This window comes from Pinus tabuliformis, chromosome 8 (assembly GCF_031772625.1).
Source record: "Pinus tabuliformis cultivar Carrire ecotype Pingquan chromosome 8, CPIR1, whole genome shotgun sequence".
In the NCBI taxonomy this organism is placed as follows: Eukaryota; Viridiplantae; Streptophyta; class Pinopsida; order Pinales; family Pinaceae; genus Pinus; species Pinus tabuliformis.
This window is the reverse complement of record NC_142294.1, coordinates 1,254,495,115-1,254,517,976: the sequence shown is the minus strand read 5'-3', so window position 1 is coordinate 1,254,517,976 and position 22,862 is coordinate 1,254,495,115. Positions and strand designations below refer to the sequence as shown.

The 22,862-nt window shown below is 32.9% G+C and overlaps 1 pseudogene; it reads left to right on the top strand.

Annotated features, from left to right (window-relative positions):
- The first annotated feature begins 386 nt into the window (after nucleotides 1-386).
- Nucleotides 387-1,232, top strand: LOC149239928 (cyclin-T1-3 pseudogene; annotated as a pseudogene).
- The last annotated feature ends 21,630 nt before the right edge of the window (nucleotides 1,233-22,862 follow it).

The following is a 22,862-nucleotide window of genomic DNA, read 5'->3' as shown; positions in this document are numbered from 1 at the left end:
AACTTTTAGGGTTAAGAAGTTTGGAAACATCTAATCCTACTTTTAGGCACTTAGGAAGTGAGATGTTACTATCTTACCACTTAAATCACTACAAAAAAAAACATATCACAAATTAGATTCGAATTCAAGTAAGCAAGATAACAACTATCTCTTCAACCGCTCAAATTAAACCTAATTGCCAACATATTTTCTATATTTTCAAATTTCCCATCACTAAAACCACACAAAACAATTTTTACTAAAATTGCAATTTTAAACGATAAACGGCTCCCAAGAAAACCTAAAACCAACCCCAAATTGTATACTTCCGATTTTCTGGGATCTCCATTACTCAAACCAATTTGTCATCGGATTGTTGACTCCGTCTCACTGCCTCGCCTATATAAATGACGTCTTCTCCATTCTACGGACCACCATCCCTCATTCTCGTCATCCCCCTGCATCGCGAGGTGTCGAACCCTAAGCGTGCAAAAATGCCTGCCGGATGCCAAGACGAGGAATCCTGCCCTTCCAGAATCCATGGATTGGGCGAGGGATGGTATTTCACCAGATCCCAAATCGACAGATCTAGCCCTTCCAGAATCCATGGAATCGACGCAGAGCAAGAAAATCGCCTTAGGCAATCGTACTGCTCTTTCATCCAACGTCTGGGAGTGGAATTAGGGCTATCCCAGGTGACTGTCGCAACAGCTACCATACTGTGCCACCGATTCTATCTCCGCCAATCTCACAGCAGCAACGACAGATGCACAATCGCAGCCAGCTGCCTGCTCCTCGCCAACAAACTCAGTGATGAGCGAGTGAAAATGTTGGAGGAACTTGCTTTGAAAACCATCCATGAAAACGGAGAAGCAGGCACTGCGAAGCTCGAGCAGATGCAACAAATAATATTGAAGGGGGAGCATTTAGTTCTCCGAACACTCAACTTCGATCTCGAGATCGAAACCCCCTACAAACACCTCGTATCTGCCTTCAAAAAGTTCAAAGCTGACCAATGGCATTCTGAGTTTGCACAGGTTGCTTGGAACTTTGTGAATGATGGACTGATGACGACGGTATGTCTCCGGTTCAAACCCCGCCAGATAGCTGGCGCTGCCTTCTATCTGGCAACCAGGTGCCTCCGAGTCAAGTTGCCATTGGATCCAGAGAACCCATGGTTTCTGGAGTTCGATATGTCTATTCCTCAACTTGAAGATATTTGCTCTCAACTGCTGGAGTTTTATGGGCCTTGAACTGCTGGTAATACTAGTGCGTGCTACAGACCCACAAGTACGATTTCAAGCGCCCCCATTGATTCGAGGCGGGGAGATTCACATGCTGCAATCAGTGCTGTTGAATATTGTTTGCCGTGACAGATTTGGAAGAATTTAGTGATTATAGAAAATGCTTTTTCATTCCCTTGGCATGAATGCCAACATTTTCTGAAATGATACTGTTATATTAATTGGAACCTTGTTTGACTATGATGCTGTTATATTAATTGGAACCTTCTTTGACTATTTATGTTTTGGTTAAGTAGAAAGCCGTAGCTATTAACTATGTTTGAACAATAATTTTTAGGTTCTTTGATTTAGCTGCTGTTTTTTTGAAAATCATGAAATTTTTTCTCAAATTTTAATAAGGTCTTTGATTTAGCGGTAGTTTAAATAGATTGTTTTTGTTTTGAAAATCATGAAAATTTTGTTAAATTTTGATAAATTTTGACAGGCAGTTTTGTAAATTTTGACAGGTAGTTTTGACAGATTAAATTTCAAGATTTTAGATACCTTAAAAGTGTTAAATAATTTTTTATTTTAAAAAATTAACACTCATTTACTTTCTGCAGAATTTGTTAAAAAAAAATTACCCACATTTGGACCAAAATAACTCTCTGAACAATCCCTCAGCCTCAGTAAACTTGTCTTGTGATTTATATAAAGTAACAAAAATTTCAAAGGAAAATAAAACCGTGATCCAGTATTTTAATTCATTTTTTCTTTCAATATTTATAAAATGTTTATTTTAAAAGTGGTTAAGTAGTTTAATTCATTCTTGCTTTCAATATTCATAAATTGCTTTTTTTAAACCTCGGTCAATTGCTTTGACTTCGTTCTTTCTTTCAATATTCATAAATTTTTCCATATTCGTAAATTATTTCCAGAAATTGATCATTCGTAAATTATTTCCGGAAATAGCAAAAATGATCAAATATGTACACCATGTCTAAAAAGAGAAATTGAATTAAATTTAGTTGCATAGATATTGATAAGCAAAACATGATATTGGCTATTTATGGTTCTTGTCATTATTTTATGGCTATCAAGTTTTTTGTTGGAAAAAAAATATATTTTTAAATAGGAAATATATTTTTAAAATGTGTGATTTTTTAATTTATATTATATTATTTGATTTTTTAAAAAACATTATTAATTATTTGTTTATAATATTTAAATTATATATATACAAATTTTTAAAGTTGATATAATGTTTTTTTAATTAATTAAAAGAATAATTTAAATTTTATAATTTACATTAAAATTTATTTGAAATTATATATATTGCCATTAAATTATGGTATTAATAAAAAAACCATTTTGATGGTGTTTTATATACCAGGATAGTATAATTAAAATATTTGGAAAGCAATTAAAATATTTGGAAAGCAATTATACATGTAACTTGGTAACTTTATTATGGTGTTTATTCTTAATATATATTAGTGTATTTTCAATATTTATTAGTTTTTTTTACTATGTTAAAGGTCTTCCAAGGTTTTTCTCCAAAAGACTTATAGATATAGATGAAATTTACTTCGCATAAAAAATCATTGTTAAGAAATATTTGTGAGAGAACGAATATCATTTCTCATTAGGACTTATGCATCCATGTTTACAACTTACTAAATTTTTTACAAGTATATTTGTTCATTCTCAACATATGATAGAAGCTAATAGGAGAGAAAGCTTGTTGTTTTGATCAATAATACTTATCAACTTGCAAACTTCAGGAAAATATTGGCTAGAAGGGAGCCTTTACATATTCCATATGTCTCTACCCATTATTTGTCCAATTTCTTAACCCAACTATATTCAATTTTGATTTTTCCATTAAAATTCAAAATAACTTCTCACACTCCTACCACCCTATTATAAATATATTTTTGATAATAATTTGATAAAATAATTTTTTAATATTTCATCTAAATTAATTTATTATTAAATTTTGTTAAAAATCTAGTTAAGATTAAAAAAATTATAATGTTGATTTGATTTTCAAAACACCATAGCTTTTTTTCCATTTCTAAATATTTGATTTATAGTTATTTATAATTTATAGAATATCTGGCCAAGGTCCACTCCGTGACCATTTTCATATTGGTAAAAAATAATGCGACGATTTTCATAATGGTAAAGAATGATGGTCGTATTAATTGAAATAGTGAATTTGGTATAATTTTTTGGAATTATATTTTGAAAATTTAAAAAAAAAATATTTATTAATTTAAAATTTTTGATTTATTATTTTTTTTTTTTTTTACTTTTTAGAATGAAATATTTTTTTGAGAATATAATTTATAAAGTAACAATTAATCAAAAATTTATTATAAATATTATAAATATTATATATATATATATGTTTGTGGGGTTTAAAAATAAATATATATATTTTTTAAACAAATTAATAAAAAAATGAAAAAACACAACTTGAAATTTGAAAATAATTGAAAATAAATTAAGAATAAAAATGTATTTTTTAGTTTGTGGTCACTAAAATTTTTTAGTAAAATTTTAGCATAATTTTAAAACCAAAATTAAGTACTTGAAAAATTCTATTATTTATCCAAGCTAATTAACATTTACCCATCTTATCCCCATCTTATATATATATATATATATATATATATATATATAATAATTACTATCACTCCATAAGCTTTATGCCATCAAATCGTTTTTTATTTTTAGGTTGTAATCATGGGAGTATATTAAGTTATATCCACCCATATCTATATTGTTACATTATATATATATATATATTTTTTTGTGATGTATAAGTATGCCTAATATAATGTGTTAAAATTAAGGTACAAGTTATGGTTGATGTTTCTGTAAGGGCTTACTCATTTTCAACTCAACTGTACATATATTAACTACAAGCTATCTCTCATGTCTCATCCTAAGGACCAATACTTATCCTTGTCTCCAACTCTTTTTAGTATTGAGGTGCATTACAACCGAAGGGCTTAAAGTCCAAGCCATCAGACTTTGTGATGGTATTTAAAAGACATAAAATTCAAACTGCTTACTCTTGAGAACTGTGTCCCAAAAGTGTGAGGCCATAGATTTGCAATTCACACATGACAACCAATTATGCTATGTAAAGAGTAAATTCACATGAACACCTAATTTCCCCAACCTCAACATCATAATAAAGAAAAACATTTTGCAAGTAAGAAATAAGTCTTCATGGATATACACGACACCATTCAAGCCACAAGTACATCAACAAGCCTTGCAAGTCTTACAATCAACAGATTCATTAACACTTAAAATCTTGCGACATGCACAATCTAACAAGAATCGTTAGTTTTCAAAAAACCAAATGGATAAGCTATTTATACTTATCTCTTCAGCCAATAATAGGCCAACTACAATGTTGTCTTTTTTGCAGTTTTCCATCCCCTAACCATATCCAAAGTTTGAGGGAATTTTCGATCAAGGAGTTTCACACACTATTATTAGTTGCGTACCCGAGAGAGGGAGACCAATATCTAGTCTATTTCACGAGTTCTCTACAGTAGTGAGAACTAAAGTGACTCACTTACTCACTGATTTAAAATATAGGGCTTCACCCAAGGTGGGATGGGTTATGTCTATGTTCCAAGAGGTTGAATGAATTTTTTTTGTGGCTTCACAACTACCTTTCATGAAAAGCATCAAAAGATTTTGTATTCCACTTTCAAGTTAGTTTTACAACATCGCAAGAAGCATCGCATTGCTTCAAATTTCCATATCCTAGTTGTTGAGCAACTAGGTAAAAAGCACCAGGTGGTATCACACCCTCATGGAAAGCACCATAGTGATTCACTTACTCCACCTCGCTCCCCACTAACCCTCTAGGCTTCGGTACACTATCTAATGGCCTATGTACGAGAGACCTAGGGAATATGACCTAACTTTTGAACACTACTTTTGAGAAAATCCAATCTAATTTAGTCATTTGACTAATTGTAGATGCTTCATTGCCTCTCTTTGAAAATGTTTCTTATTCTCATTTATGCTCTTTGTGACGACTCTTATTCATCTCATTTCACATGTTTACCATTTCCTTCCTTCGCACTTCACTTCAATGATCACACATTATGTGTCTTCTCCTTCACACCTTCAACCATGTTTTATTATAGCTTCCCTTCTCCCAACCACATTCCATGGTGAAGGGGATAGAGATGGGCATTGACATAACCCATGTTTCTCGTTCCAAAATATTTATGACTTTTAGTTCATGCTATTCCTTGATTGAGGTAGTATTCAAAGAAATTTAGCGAATCTAGTATGAGCTTGCTCATGACACACCATAGGCAACCAAACATACACACAACAAGTATTCCAATAGACACATAAATAGATTTCAAATAAGAGCTTTGGGATCATATATGCCTCCCATTAGCTAATCATAAAATTATTTTCACATAAAGTTACATATTTCCATGATTCACAAACTGTTGTGTTTACATACACGAGGTGTTATGAAAAAGGGTTGTTGCACTAAGAGATGAAATACTCAATTATTGTTTCTCATCAAATTGATCAATCCTCTCGAGGATGCAAATCATTTTTCCATATTAATTGAATAAAGGGACATTGTAAGAACAAATAAGAGATAAAATCTTCCTAAGATCGAAAAAAATGATACTCAAAAGGACTATTTATTCCCCTCTCTTTTACTTTTTAGTTCTTAAGATATTTTGATACAACTATATATATATATATATATATATATATATATATATATATATATATATATATAATGCATGCTACACACCCACAAGTATGATTTCAAGCACCCCCATTGATTTGAAGTGGGGAGATTGACATCCTCCAATCAATGTTGTTGAATATTGTTAAGCGTGACATATTTGGAACAATTTATTGATTATAGAAAACGTTTTTTCATTCCCCTGCATGAATGCCTGCCAATATTTTCTAAATGATGTTGTTATATTAAGTGGAACCTTTATAATTATTGTTATGTTTGACTATTTATGTTTTGGGCAAGTCAAACCATAACTATTAACAATGTTTTGGTTAAATAGAATGTTATAGCTATTGACCATCATAGATATATTTGAATATTAGATATAATTAAACAATAATTTGTTGGTGCTTCAATTTGTATGAAATACCCATATTTTTAGTGAAAAAGAAATACTATATTTTAAAAAAATGATAAAGTACTTTGAATTCATACTCTCTTTCAATATTCATAAATTGTTTATTCTCTTTGAATTCGTTTTTTCTTTGAATATTTATAAACTATTTCAATATTCATAAAATATTTCTAGAAATTGAAAAAATGATCAAATGTGTTCACGTATATTGAATTAAACTTCGTTGCATAGATATTGATAATGAAAACATGATATTGGCCGTTATTGCGATTATTTTATGGCTATTAATTTTTTCTTCTCCATATTTTAGGGTTATTCCCTTTTATATAAGAAATATGTTTTAAAAATGTGGGATTTCTTATTTTATAATATTTTATTTTATTTTAATATTGATTATTTGTTTTTAATATATATATATATAAAGCTGATATAATATTTCTTTTTAGTTAAGTGAAAGAGTAATTTAAATTTTATAAATTATATTAAAATTTATTTGAAATCCTATATATTGTAAATCAAAATAAAATATGGTATTGAATCAAAATAAGCACTTTGATCATGATGTATATAGGAGGATAATACAAGGAAGTTTTTTTTAGGCCAATTATACTTGTAACTTGACAACCTTATTATGTTCTTTATTCTTAATATATATTAGTGTTTTTCCAATATTTATTAATTTTTTACTATGTTAAAGGACCTCGAAGGCATTAGGGGATTTTTGAGGTCTAAATTGGGGCTCCTATAGAAATTATCAAATAATAGTGGAAATAATAAAATAAGATTACATTACATGAGAACAAAAAAACTATCTTTTCAACTTATCTCCCTATGGGTTTACTCAAATTTTGAGTGGAAACACTTGTTGGATGAAAAATTTGATTCCTCATCCAAAGAATACCTATGTTGCATACTTTCGATAGATCGCACTACAGGAAAAATGACAAATACATGAAAAACGTGATTATAATCCCATTTTTTCATGTATTTCTTATTTTTCATGTAGCAAGGTCCATCAAAAGTATGCAACATCGGTACTTCTTAAATTTTTCATCCAATGAGTACTCCCACTTCAAATTTGAGTAAAAACTTCTAGATATAAGATGAAAATATGAGTTAAAAAAGTAGTTTTATTAGTTTATTATTTTTAAACATTTTTACTTTTTTACTCCAAAAATGGTGAATCACCCCATGGTTGACATCATTATCTTGAATCTTTTTGGTTCTTTTAAAATTTATTTTGGTTGTACATTTTTCTTAGGAGGCCCATTTTAGATCTCAAAATTCCCCTAATGTGTTTCTCCAAAAGACTTATAAATATATAGACTAAATTTGCTTTGCATAGCAAAATCATTGTTAAGGAATACTTGTGAGTGAACGAATATCATTTCTCATTAGGACTTATGAATCCATGTTTACACCTTTACTCACAAGAATTTTTGCAGTATATTTGTTCATTCTCAACATATGACAGAAGCTAATAGTAGATAAATCTTCCTCATTAGATCAATAATACTTAGCAATCTGCAAACTTTAAGAAAAATCCATGAACAATGTGATAGATAATCAATGACAAAGATATCAATACCACCAAGACTTTAATGTTTTCTTTTGTGGCCAAAAGGGATCTCTTGCATATTCTATATGTCTCTGCCCCATTATTTGTCCAATTGCCTAACCCCAACTATATTCAATTTCATTTTTTACATAATATTTTCTAACCCAACTATATTTAATTTCATTTTCTTTCTATCAAAATTGAGAATAACCCATCTCACTCCTACTATCTTATTATAATCATAATTTTAATAATAATTTGATGAAACAATTATTTAATATTTCATTTAAATTAATTTATTAGTAAATTAATAATTTGATGAAACAACTATTTAATATTTCATTTAAATTAATTTATTAGTAAATTTACTTTAGAACCAATTTAAAATTTAAAAAATTATAGTTTTAATTTAGTGAATATCTTGAGAAAGTTTCAGCCCTTGACAATTTCCATAATGGTAAAAAATGATCGGACGATTTTCATATGGTAAAGAATAACGGTAGTATTAATTGAAATAGGCAATTTGGTACAACTATTTTGGAACTATATTTTGAAATTTTCAAAAGAAATATTTCTTAATTAAAGTTTTAATTTAATATGGTTTTATTTATTGGTTTTTTATGTAATGATATATCTTTTCGTATTTGAAAGGTCGAAAATGATTTTTTTTTATTAAAATTACAATTTAATACCATTATATTTATTAATGGTGTTAATGTTATAAATTATTTTATTAAAAAATATTAAATTCTTTGACTAAATTATTTATATATATAATTTATTTGTTTATAAAATAATTCATTAATCTATAAAATAATAAGAATTAGTAACAATTTATATATTTATATTTTTATATATATATATATATATATATATATATATATATATATATATATATATCTGTGGAATTAAATTATTCTAAAAAACAAATTAATATGAAAAATTATTAAAAATACCAATTTAAAATTTAAAAAATATTTCAAAATAAATTAGGAAAAGAAATCTAATTTTTATTAATTTCTTATCACTAAAAGTTTTGAGTAAAATTTTATCATAATTTTAAAACAATAGTTATAAATATCTAACCAAACCTAAATACTTAAAAAGATTATTATTTATTCAAGCTAATTAAAATTTCCCCATCTTATATATATACTTGATGCAATAACTATTATCAGTCCAGATTCCTTATCCCATCAAAGCCTTTTTAATTTTTCGATTGTTACCATGGGAGGGATACTTAGTTATGTCCACCAATATGCACATTGTTACATTATATTTAATGTTGTTTTCTGTGATATATAAGTATTCCAATATAATGCCTTAAAATTTCACTTATATTACAAATTATGGTCCATGGTCAACATTCATGTCATGGTTCCAGTGGGACTTTATTTCACAAGGAACCACTCATTGTCAACTCACCTATACATATTTCAACTACAAGCTATATCTCCCATATAATGCCAAGGACCAATTTATGAATTATGTAACAACATTGTAGAGAAGAAGATTGAATTATCCTTGTGCCCACCTCTCTTTAGTATTAAGGTGAATTACAACCCAAGGGATTAAATTCTAAGCCATCATAATTTGTGATGGTATTTAAAATGTAAAATTCAGACAACTGAATCTTGAGAACTGTCTCTCAAAATCCTAAGGCCACAAATTTGCAGTTCACATAGGCCAACCAATTATGCTACATAAACATACTTTTATCACAAATATTAGACTAAAAACGGAATGCACATGACCACCTAATTCCCCCATGCTCAACATCGAAATAAAGAAAAATATTTTGCAAGTAAGCATTAAGACTTCATGGACTTACATGATATCATTCCAGCTATGAGTACATCCACGATCCTTGCAACTCTTACATTCACCACATTCATAAACACGTAAAAGCTTGCAAGTTACACAATTTGACAAGAATCATTACTATTGTACCAGGCAGTAACTCAACCAAAATTGATTCGTGTGTTTTATTCCTTCAGGTAGGTCTTCATTATATGCATGAGGGAGAGACTGTTCACTTCATCTCCCGATGACTATTCATATTACTTATTTATCTATTTACATTATATTCACCCAATCCTGAGGATTAGGTGTCAACATTCCCCCCCTTAATCTGAAGGGATGTTGATGAGTCCAAGCATCATTCTGAATCATTCAAGCTTTTCTCTTCCAAGCGCTTTGGTGAAGATGTCTGCAATTTTCTCATTAGTGGAACAATGACGGAGATATATTGTTTCGGCCTCAACATGATGTCGAATCAGATGATATTTAGTATTGATGTGCTTCGGTCAATCATGGAACTTTGGGTTCTTGGCCAACTTTATTGCAGAGATATTGTCAATCATTAGTGGAGTTGATTGTACTTCTTTTACTTGCAAATCTTCAAAATTTTTCCTGAGCCACATAATTTCTTTTGTTGCTTCAGTTGCTGCCACGTATTTAGCTTCTGTTGTGGAATCTACTGGAGCTGATTGTTTTCATGATCCCTAGGAGACAGCTCCTGATCCAAGACTCATATCATATCCTGAAGTAGCTACCCAAATTTCTTTGTCTTCGTCAAAGTCTGAATCAGAGTGTCCAATCAAGCTGAAGTTGTACATGTGATTCCAAAGTCTTGAGTTCCCTTCAAGTACCTTGGAACTCTTTTTGCAGCAGACCAATGTCCCTCACAAGGCTTTTGCATAGACCTGGAGAGGATTCCAACAGCAAACGAAATGTCTAGTCTGGTAGTAGTTAGGTAGTTGAGACTTCCTGCAATTTGTCTATACTTTGTTGCATCCTAAAATTCTTTTCCTTCAATAGATGTGAGCTTTAAGTTTTGTTCCATTGGAGGAGTAAGAGGATTGCATTCTGTCATGTTAAACCTCTTCAACAGATCTCCAATGTATTTCTTTTGAGAAAGAAATATGGACCTCGGATGTTGGGTTACTTCAATGCCAAGATAGTAATGAACATAGCCCAAATCAGTCATTCAAAACCTTTCCCCAATTCCTTCTTTATGGATGCAATGTAGCTTTCATTGTTCCCTGTCATCAAAATATCATCTACATATACCACAAGATATACAACTGTTTTGCCATCTTTCTTGACAAATAAAGTTGCATCATCAAGATCATAATGTTTGAAATTGAGTTTCAGAAGATGCTTAGTTAGTTTTTCATACTAGGCTCGCGGTGCTTGTTTGAGGCCATACAATGACTTCACAAGTTTTCATAATTTATGTTCATGTCCTTTCATAGAAAATCCTTTAGGCTGAGACATAAAAACATTCTCTTTTACATCTCCATTTAAGAAAATAGTTTTTACATCCATTTGATGGACTTTCCAACCATTCTGAGTTGCTAGGGCAAAGAGTGTCTGGATGGTAGCCCATCCTTCTGTGGGGGAAACAGCCTCCTCATAATTGACCCCTTCCTTCTATGCAAAACCTTTTGCCACAAGCCTAGCTTTGTGCTTGTCAAGTGAGCCATCAACTTTATACTTGTTATTGTAGACCACTTGCAGCCAATCGGTTTGGTTCCTAATGGAGGATCAACCAGCTTCCAAGTGTCATTATTTATGAGGGCATCATACTCCTCTTGCATCATGACTTCTTTCCATTCATCATGAGAAGCAACTTCTTTGAATGAAGTTGGTTCAAAATCTGTAGACAAGTTCAATTCAAAATCATAAGAAACATCGATATCAATAGGTGAATTAGAGTCATCCACATCACCTCCACTGTACAATTTGAATTTCTAGTGCCTGTCTTTCCAACTTTATTAGGAATAACAGTTTCAACTGTCTTTGTTAGCCACTTTGGGGGACCTTTCTCAGATGGTTGAGGCTGCTCTGCTGATTGAGCTGGGACTAAATCAAGATTGAGTCTCCTAATTCTATCAATCACATCACTTAAATCATCATTCATTGTTGGAGTTTCATGTAGGGGAGAGTGTTCTTCAGAAGAAGATTCCACATGTTGATCTAGTATAGAAATCCCCCCTTCAAGATGTGGAATTTGATTATCAAATTCCTGAAATGATTTTTCTTTTGCGAATCTATCTAAGCGATCAAGTTACGCTCAACTACATTGTGAGTTTTGGATGATTCAAGAAAAATTACATCTCTAGATACAACAAACATTTTATTTAATTCATCATAGAGACGGTATGCTTTGGAGGTGTTTGAATACCCCAAGAAAATACACTTACGACTTCTTGTACCAAGTTTGTTTCTATGTACCTTTGGTATCAAGGCATAACAGGTGGAACCAAAGACCCTGAGATGCTTTACCAAAGGAACATGTCCATACCACATTTCATATGGAGTCTTGTTTCTAATAGCATTAGATGGACATCTATTCTTTATATATGCAACACATTGAACAGCATCAACCCAAAACATTATCTTTACATTTTTCAAGAAGAGCATGGATCGTACCATATTTAAGATTGTCCTATTCATTCTTTCAGCTACACCATTATGTTGGGGATTATAAGGTACAGTTGTTTGATGTTTGATCCCATGTTGGCGAAGATAGTTTTCAAATTCATTTGATGTGTATTATTTTCCATTATCAGTGCAAATAGACCCAATATGAGATTTTGCATCATTTTCAATCCATTTATGACAATTCTTGAATGTTTGAAAAACATCAGATTTGTTCTTCAATAAATAAACCCAACACATTCTGGTGTAGTCATCAATAAATGTCATCATATATTTATTTCCATTTGCAAAAGGAACATACATTGGACCACGTAAATATAAATGAATGAGTTCAAGTTTTCTATGTGCTCTTGAATATAAATCATGGAAAGACTGTTTGCTATGCTTTCCTAGAATACAAGCATCACATTTCTTAAATTTCCTAAGAATTGTAGGAAAACCAACAACACCATTTTTCTTCAACAAGTGGAGGTTTTCATAGTTCAAATGTCCGAATCTAGCATGCCATAATAAACTTGATGGAAGTGTACCTTCTTCATGATGAGAATTGTATGAGAAATTTTGTGCACGAGAAGATGTTCCTTGCAGCTTGAGAAGCCTTTCTTCTTCTATTCCCCTCATGACAAGTGAGTGGTTAGATTCTTTTCTTACCTCAAGCTTGCCATCAAACATATGAATGGAGTGACCTTGCTAGTGGATGTGGACCAAGGACAACAAGTTTCTCTTGCATTGTGGGAGATATAGAACATGATGCAGAAGAGAGTCTGGAAGACCAAGCAGTTTAAGCCTGATTGTGCCAAGCCCTAATGGCTTGATTTTTGATTGGTCTGCAAAGTATACTGCTCCATCAACATTGTCAGTAAATTTTTCAAAAAAATATTTTCTATGAGTCATGTGGCAGGTTGCTCCTAAATCAAGCAACCAATCATTTTTCCAAGAAGCAAGTGAAGCATTAAATAAATCTTCATTTACTCCAATGTTACATTGTGCCACAACATAGTGAGCGGATTCAGGTGCTTTACCTTTATCTGTATCATCAGTTTTAACTTTTTGTTGGTTTCTTTGGTGCTCAATTTTGTCCCATGGTAGTTTTCATGTAGAGGCATCATGTGATACATTTCTTTTGTAGCATATGTAGTGAAAATATGCCTTTTCTCCTTGAGAGTGTCTGCTCCCTTGCCTCTGAAATATCTTCCTCTTCCTCTTCGACCACCTCTTCCTCTCGAAGAATCTTGAGCAGGATGCTTCTCTTTATGATCAAGGCACATACCCTCTTCAAAATATTCATGGGTTGTCTTCTTTCCAAAAGGTTTCTCTCTTTCAACAAACTTTTTCACAAGAGAGTCAACGGTGATATCTTTGAGATTTCCATTTGCTTGCAATGACTCAAGATAATTGGAGTAAGTAGGATAAAGTGCCTTGAGAAAAGGGATAAGAGAAATATATAATTCAACCTTAGTGGATTTGATATAATGCATTATAGACTTTACTTCAGATGCAAAAGAAAGAGGATCATTATTTTGCAGTTCAAGAGTGAGGAGTTTAATCAGGACTTGAACAACTTCAAGTGCAAAATGTGAGTCATGGAGTTCTTTGAGCTTTTGTAAGGCTTCAAAGGCAGTTGAAAATGATGAAATATGGTGACTCACCTCTTCATTTACAGATGATACGATTAAGCATAAGCTTTGTTGCTCTTGTTTTCCCAAATGATGAGATCTTTGTCTGAGTTAGGCTGTTCTGGTTCATTGTCTCTGTCTCCAACACACACTCCTTTCCACAACTCATTGAAAATGATGGTGTGTTTTATCATATGGGACCACTTAGGATAGTTCTCCTTGCCAGTGAGAACTATTCGCACAATAGATATGATTGAATGCATACTGTAAAAGAAACTTCTACTGGAAAAAAAATGTGTGTACTGTAAAAATACTTCTTCTGGGAAAATGTGCTTCAAAATACTATAGCCTTATTATTCCTTCTTCATCTAATATACAAAGATCAAAAATATATTCTATGCATATAGACTATCACAATTCTTTTTTGTATTACAATATGGTTGCAATTCAAGAGAAATAATATATAAGTTATTATATAAGTCTTCAAACTCAGCTTTTGGACTTCGTATATATGTGAACAGCTTCTGGACTGCGTATATGGAGCAGCATTCATATACCTTAATCAGAGCAGCGTTAAACTCTTCCACTACGCCACTCTATTGTGAAGTAAAATGTAATAGCATTCACATCTGTATGCATACCACGCTGCCCTCAAAATTGACGACTTTGAATGGTGTCCATAGTGAAGCACACCACGACAGGTAACATCAAAAGGAAGCCGGTTGTCGTCATTGTGGTTGGAATGGATGCACACAGTGGCAAGACAACGTTGTTGCATTGACTAATTTCTCACACAAAGATGTCAGAAATACGAGGATATGTTTTGAATCTTGACCCTACAGTGACGAATCTACCTTTTGCTGCTAATATTGACATTCAAGACACTGTCAAGTATAAGGAAGTAATGAAAGAGTTTAACCTCACATGAAGCATCATGAAGATGCCATTTCCGTTCACATTCCTAGTTTGACCATTACCTTGTCACGCCATTAAATTATCTCATCTATATACACAGGTACCGACCGGTGGGTAATGCTAGTAATTCAGCAGGAGCAAGTGCACCACATTTGGTAGAAAAACAATAATGTGTTTCTGCTATCAATTTTCAAAGTAAAGCAAAGCAATCGACAGATAACCAGAGGATCACTAGTTCCTCGCCATCATGGGAATCGTTGGAGCGGCCTTCAAGGTCATTTAAGGTCCTACCAGCAGCGGTGTCATAATTTGGGAACCGTTTCACCTTCCAAACGTAAGTGGAGACACCAAGATCAACATGAAACACACCAATGAAAGATTACAGGACCAACATGTATTCAACGTTCATAAAAATGCAGAGAACTCTTTTCGAATGTCAGATTACAAGACGAACATGTATACAATGTTCCGAAAAATGCAGAGAACGCTTTTCGAATGTCATATTACAGGACCAACGTGTATACAACATCCAAAAAACATTGCTACTAGGTCAGGGAGGTCAGATCTGCAATATGGGAAGAAAATAAGGCAGGCAGAAAAGGGAGTTACAAGGGCAGGAATACTAAAAATAGAGCTGGATCTGATACCAATGTCATACAAAGCAGTAACTCCTCAACCAAAATTTGTTCGTGTGTTGTATTCCTTCAGGTAGGTCTTCATTATATACATGAGGGAGAGATTGTTCACTTCATTTCCTGATGACTATTCATATTACCTATTTATCTATTTAGATTGTATTCACCCAATCCTGAGGATTAGGTGTCAAAAATTACATTTTAGAAAACCAAATGGATAAGCTATTTATACTTACCTCTTCACCCAATAATAAGCCAACTACACTATAGTCTTTCTTGTAGTTGTCCACCATATAGCCATATCGAAAGTTTGAGGGAATACTCAACTAGGGAGTTTTTCAAACAATCCTTAGTCACATACCCTAGAGAGGGAGTCCACTATCTATTTGGTTTTACAAATGTTCTCTAGTAGTAAGCACTAAAGCGACTCACCTACCCACTGATTTTAAATACATGGCTTAACCCAAGTTCAAACAAGTTATGTTCCATTTCCAAGAGGTCAAATCAATTTATTTGGGTGGTTTCACAACTACCTCTTCATGAAAAGCATCATAAGGGTCTGTAGTCCATTGTTAAGGTGGTTTTTGAACCTCACAAGAAGCATCGCACTGATTGAAATTTCCATGTCCTAGTGGTTTAACAACTCGGTAATAAGTATTAGTGGTCTCACACCCTCATGGAAAGCACCATAGTGATTCAGCTATTCCATGTTAAAATTGGAAACTGGGGCTAAATTCCACCTTAGGATGGATCATATGATGGATATGATTATTGCATTGGATTCCTCTTTTAGAGAGGTACAATTTTTATATAAATATCATTTCATTATGACAAGAAGATGTGGAATTATAAATTTATTCTTATTATGGGCAAATTGTCAAGGTCAAACATAGTCAAATGTAGGCTCGTGAAGCCCAATGGATGGGCTTCCTCACCATAAATGAATTGTATAAATAAGAGTGACCCTTCTCTCATTTGGACACAAACACACATTAGATCATATCTCTCTTCTCTTGTTTGGTTCCTACCATTTGGAGGCAACCTCTCTCTTCATCGCACGTGTGATATGAGACCAAGTTTTTCTGGGTGAAAACATGCCAAAATTTGAGAGCTTCAATACAATGTTGATTAAAGTTGAGGAAGGTAGATTTGACGATCTTTGACTTTTGGTTTTGGGTGAAAATTTAGATCTCCCTAGACCACATTTATTGACTCATAAATGAAGGAGTTTGTGAGGATTTAACCAGCATGACTTCAGATTTGACTATAGAAAATTATAGGAGTGTGTCCCTCTCCTTGGAATAGGTTTGATTGAATTATTTTAGGTTGAATTTGACTCTCCTTGATCTAGGTAGATCTCCAGATACCTAGGGCATGAAAAAGGCTCAAAATTCAAAGTGGCAGAAAGTTGATTAACTTGACGTCAGATCGAAGTGCTCGTCGCCCTAACTCTAATGGTGTGAATGACAATCCAATCTAAGTCCATATGAAGAAGATAGAAGCAATCAAATTTGTGCGTTGAATTACCCACGTGGTGGGCTTAAGGAGGGCGCAATTTGGCAAGAATCTGGCCAGCTTTCAAGGTGAAATTGTGGGTTGGTTTATTTGTCTTCTACCACCTAAGGTTCTTGGAAAATCCCAAAAATGGTCGATGGTTATTTATTTAATATATATATATATATATATATATATATATATATATATATATATATATATATATATATATTAAAAAAATGGGGCAGGCGGCTAAGACCCCGCTGCCTCCAGAACCACCATAACTAAATAATATATATATAGTCGAGTGGGCGGCCATAACCCCGCCACCCCTGAAGCCCACATAGCATATTGTATTATATATATGGTGGGGTGAGGGCTATCAACCCCATCGCCCCTCCACCTCACCAATATAATGGACGCCGACGGAAAAATGGGGCGCCACCCAATGGTTCAACAATCAAAACGACTATGTGTTCAGTTCGAGAGGGGCGGGATTTGAACCCTCGACCCCTCCTCAACAATCATTTATTTTTAACCAATGCCAATTGTCCTCCTTTGGATTATCCGCCCACCAATTTATATTTAAAACATTTTGCATAGCACATTGGATGAGGGAACACACACGTAATTCGAGGAAGACAAATTGTAGGTGGCAGAACCTTGAACAAATCTGTAATAGTGGGAAAAACCTTACGTTAGCACATTTCCCATCGGGTCAGTTTTGGTCCATTGTCAGAATTGGTCAAGTTTTATATCGATTTTCACTTTCGGCGACAGGAACTCAATGGTGATGCTAGTTTCTGCAACATAGCTCTCCATTTTTTAGCCATTTTCCAGAGTGGAGGTATAAGACCCCGTTTTGTGTAAATTATGATTGTACTCTTCTTTCTCATGCCACTTAATGAAGGAAGGCCTCCCCATTGATTGAGCAGGGCCCGGAGACTTAATCCAAATTGGACGAACTTAGTTATCAAGTCTCTTAACTTATTTCATGCTTTTATATGTTTCTCCTCTTCTCTCATGTGCACATTAAATTTCTATATTTAAAATGCAATTTATCCATGTAATTATTCAATGAATCTATAACCAAAATATCTCGGATCAAGTGATATCGGAGCAGGTCTTTGTAGATTTGAATTGTATGTTTGTATGCTAACAAGAAACAGGCTCCGAAGAGGCGAAGGGAAACTAAAGTCTTTCGATCCAAAAGCGGGACGTACACATCGAAGGAGAAACATGGTAGATGAAGAGGCTCGTGATGAACAGGAGCACAATTTCCATAAAACAATTCTATACAATGGCACAAAATGTCAGTCAATTACTTTCAAGGCTGGAGAAAGAAGAAGGGAGAAATCCAAAAGAACAAGGTTTCGTGCATGGAAATGGTGGAGAAGAAGCCCCTCCTTCTCCTTCCATGAGTGAAAGTTCTTCTTCCTCTCATGACCATCATCATAGAAATTCAAGGGATGCACCTAAGAAACCTTTCTTTAAATTAGATGTCAAATTTGATCTTCCAGTGTATTATCGAGTGATAAAAGGTGTCTTTTTAACTCCTAATTATCTTCACATTAATTGTCAACCGAGGGACGATTTTTTATTTCAAGATTGTACTCAGTCTGAGGCAGTCCCTTGCTCAAGAGTAATGTTTTGCAGTATAGTGCACAAAATGCAAAAGTAAATGAATGCTTGAAATAAAATCTACTTATAATTAAAAGAAACTTAACACTCTCAAACTTAAAATCATTCACTCAGAAAAATACAGCGATTTAGCAGTCAAGGATGCAGTAGTGATAACTCTTTCCTCTTTAAACTGATATAAATGAAATCAAACGTAAACAGTATCGACATTTTGAGAACTTAGACAGCTATAGTCAATGTTCTTTACAGTTGTTGATCATTCAATCCACACTAAAGAAAATAACTAGAAATGGAAATTCAATTAGAAATGCTTACTAAAACAAACTCATTGCAATATCAATTAAAAGATGAAATCAAATCCTTGCAGAAAATAATAGCAACTTAGTCTATTAAAAAATTAAACAACAAAGCTTAACTTACAGAAATGAAATATTAATTGAACGGAACAATAATACTAAATTATTGAAGATGAACAACAATGCTAAATGGAAATGAACCGCAAAGCTAAATGAACAACAGTACTAAATGGAAATGAACAGCACTATGAAATTAATAGAAATGAGAAGCAATAGTAAATAAGTAGCAACCTGTAATGCACGACAGAATCTAAAGTGAACAGCAAAGCTTTACAACCAAAATGAATAGCGTAAGGATTTAAGTTGTAATGAATAGCAATCTTTGTTATGGTGGAAGAAAATAGCAACATGATCCAATTGCGATCTCATGCATGAAACGATTTCAGGAAAATGTAAAATAATAGGAAGTTAGAAAGAAATGCAACTCAAAAGCAATGAAAATTAAATCAAACCATCACATGACTAGAATTGTAAAATAATGGTACAAGTAGCAAGTGGATCCACTAAGGTCGAGCCCTTAGCCGCCAGTGAAGCATCGCCAAACATAATCCAGTATCAAATAATGGAAAAACAACTCTTTTATTTATTAATCATCAAACTGTGAAATCATTACAACAACAAAAGCCTTGAGAATTACAATGGTAATGCAACAGTCCCCCTTTCCTCCCATCCTATCCTATCCTATCTCTAATAATCTCTAACTTAATCTCTCATAATCTATCCCATCATGAATCATGAATCATGAATCCCCTTCTCTTATATCTGTTTTCATTTAAATACAGAGAGAGCAGAGAGCAGTTACAACAGAGATGATTACAATATGATTCTGATTACAAAACTGGATTGCTCACAACAAATTGATAAACAAGATCCTATCTAGAATATCTCTTCATCAATCATTCAATAGGAACATGTCAAATTTGGCATTACAACTGAGATATTTTGGAAAACGGCCACAACAGTGAATCTGAGAAAAATGTCTTCAAATAACATTCCATTTCTCTTAGTACAGACCAAATTTTGGAAAACGGATCAATTCAAAACTAGCTTGGTCCGTTCTGGACAAAACCCATGTTTCAGATTTTCCAGATTCTTCTCCATTTGCCAAGAACATCCAACGCAAAATTTTCACTTCTTATTCCAGTGAATTTCTGAGTTGGAATATTTAATGATGAGCTGGAGATCAAATCTTCAATATGGAAAATATCTTGGAGGATAGAATGGTGAAAAAATTTATTAATAAACCATCATTGGTAAAAACATGCATAATAATCAATTTATTAAAAATAAAGGAGAAGAAATAATATCTATCCATAAGAGCATAAATAATTATAAGATGGAAGTATATGATAAATCATGATAACTGACATGATAAAGAAGAGTAGAAATGGATGAAACACATGTTAGAAAGTGATTATAATAATGACATATTAATGGCCCAACATACCCCGAAACTGAATATACCGCATGTCCTTATGCAACCCAAAATTGAATATATTGCATGTGTTCATGCAACCCAAAGACTCTGTGTTAACGAAGCAATAAAAAAATGTTCATCCCAACTCATGAAATGGATCTAACAAATGAATTCTTCCTCAAATAGTGAATATTCAATTTTATCAATCTTGATGAAGGTGTAACAATGTTTACATTGACGTTCAACTATATGTATATGAAGTTGCAGCAAAATATGATATAGGTAACAGCAAACTTCACTAACCATTTTCTCAAAAGCTACAAACCAGATTTTGTTGAAATTTTACAAGTAGATTTCTACTATATTAATGCTTCTATGATCCAAAAATCAGATCGTTTTCATGAGATATAAACAAAATTGATATAGGTGATAGTGCATGATTTCCGAAATTTTATGAACTAATTTAACTTGAAATTATCTGGGTTTGTGTATTTTAATGATACGTCTATGTTTTCCAGAAATCACAAGAATTGAGTTCGTAGTTTTAAAAATATATGGAAATCAATTTCTGCACTGTAAAAAAAAATGAAATTGTATGCCTTAAATTAGAAAGAAAGTAGAAAACATCCATCATGCGTAGCAATGCCTCCCCCAAACAGAAGAATTAGCATGCCTTCGTGCAATGCCAGAAAATAAATTTAGGTGGTCGCTACCATCTGTTGAATTCTATGCTAGGTGTAAAACAACATGGAATAAGCGGGTGTCGAGAATGAATAAGAAGATCAATGGATGATAAAGACATGGTCATGAGAAAGAAAGGAATGAAAGCAACAGTCCCCCAAACTGAAAGATGATATGTCTTTGAAAAATGGGAAGTGGTAAAGATGTGGAATGAATGATGAAAAATAATGCTCAAATGGAATTTCACGAAATTCTCGTAAATTCGTAATAAATCAGAAAATTATGCTATTTTACCTCAATTTTTACCTCCGAAAAAAATTTAGAATGACATGTATGGACTGGCATTTGTTGAAGCTGATGTAGGCAAAGTTGGTGTTGAAAGTGATGCAAAAGGTGGAATCTAGGCAAGCACATCATGTCGGAATAATTTTTCATGTTCACGAGCTGCTCGAGCCTCTTTTATTAGTTGCAATAGTGCGGTCATGTTGTGAATAAAGTTTCCCCCCCCCATACTTGTTGTTCTCCTGTAAACAAATCACTATTTTGCATACAATGTTATTGAATCCAAAGTGTTAGTTTTGAATAGCAACAGATAAGATGCAGGCAAAAATTTCAATTAGAAAAACTTTTGTATACATGCAATACTAATATTTTTTCAAATCAACATGTTATGGCAGAGTGAAGTAATCATATCGCATGCTATCCCATAATGCATACATTCCCCCCTCCAATTGGAAAAGGGATTCCATGACCATAAGGCCTATGAAAGGTGTTATGCTGATGACAAGACAAGGGAATGAACGATACAACAGTAAATAAAGTAGAGTACACATATCAATGATAAGATGGTGAGAGTTATGGTTATAATGAGAGTAGAGTGTGTAAAGATAGTTATGGATAAAAGATAGGATGCTTTGGATTGATGATAAGTTATGCGGAAAAGAAAAAGGACAACAATGTGCCAAAAATATGCTTTGCAGACGGTATTCTAGCTAAAATTGATGCGATTGATATGAAAACAATTTCTCATGCGTAAAGGATCAAAACAGGGAAAAAAATAAGGAAATAACTTCTATGATAAAAAGAAAGAATAATAAAAGGGTATTATAGTAATAATTGACAATAAGATATAACTTCAGTACCATAAGCAGATCCTCTACTGCCAGCAAGTGTCCATATCCTTGGCAGGGTTCCTTTTTAATCCATATGAGCAACGATCCTCAATTTATAAATGGGGAGTTCGAGTGTTGTTCTACAGAAGAAATCATTGTGCTAGCGTGGTAACCAGATAACCACATTGCCATTCATTGGGATGTAGCAAAAGTGATCAGGCCGACTCGTGATGAGACCTTCTGTTCCAAGGATAATTTGGTTATCCAATGGATCATAAAACTGGTGTGGTGGCCATAATGGGAATGTCACTTTGTTAGAGCCTTATGAACATGGTAGGATGGCTCGTAATGAGACCCCCTCTCCTCTATCTGTGAACAAAATTTTGTTCTTATTACACATTTTTATGATAAAAAGAGGGAGGCTCAGTACTCCTTCAGAGCAGAGATAGTGGAAGAAGTTCAACATGTCAATAGAAAAAAATATACCCATAATCTCATTTAGTACAGATAGAGAAGATTATAACCATGAAGGGTGGAACCAACATGGTATTAATTTGATCAATCAATATCATGTACAATAGAAAACGATGTAGTAAAGTAGTATATAAATAATTGCATCCCTTT